Here is an 822-nt window from a genome sequence, read left to right on the forward strand (position 1 = left end):
ACTCTTGTTACCCAGGCTGGAGTGCAATGGCGCGATCTCGGCTCACCACAACCTCCGCCTCCTGGGTTCAGGCAATTCTCCTGCCTCAGCCTCCTGAGTAGCTGGGATTACAGGCACGCACCACCATGCCCAGCTAATTTTTTTGTATTTTTGGTAGAGACGGGGTTTCACCATATTGACCAGGATGGTCTCGATCTCTTGACCTCATGATCCACCTGCCTCGGCCTCCCAAAGTGCTGGGATTACAGGCTTGAGCCACCGCGCCCGGCCTGTTTGTTTGTTTTTTATGAAGAAAGAAAGAGAGAGAAGGAAGGAAGGGAGAGAGGGAGGGAGGGAGGAGAAAGAAAGAAAAAAGAAAGAAAGAGAAAGGAAGCAAAGAAAAGAAAGAGGAAGGAGGGTGAGTGAGAAAAAATTAATTAATTAATTAAAAATAGATAAATATTAGCTGGGCATGGTGGCTCGTGCCTGTAATCCCAGCTACTTGGGAAGATGAGGTAGGAGAATTGCTTGAACTGGGACCCAGGAGGCAGAAGTTGCAGTGAGCTGAGATCTTACCACTGCATTCCAGCCTGGGCTACAGAGCAAGACTTTGTCTCAAAACAAAACAAAAAATAAATTAATTAATTAAAAGAAAAGAAAGAGACTGGGTGCAGTTGCTCCCAGCACTTTGGGAGGCTGAGCCTGGTGAATCACCTGAGGTTGAAAGTTCCAGACTAGCCTGACCAATATGGTGAAACTCCATCTCTACTAAAACTACAAGATGTAGCTGGGTGTAGTAGTGCACGCCTGTAATCCCAGCTACTCAGGAGGCTGAGGTGGGAG

This window comes from Sapajus apella, unplaced genomic scaffold (genome assembly GCF_009761245.1).
Source record: "Sapajus apella isolate SASKATOON/1434 unplaced genomic scaffold, GSC_monkey_1.0 scaffold217, whole genome shotgun sequence".
Lineage (NCBI taxonomy): Eukaryota > Metazoa > Chordata > Mammalia > Primates > Cebidae > Sapajus > Sapajus apella.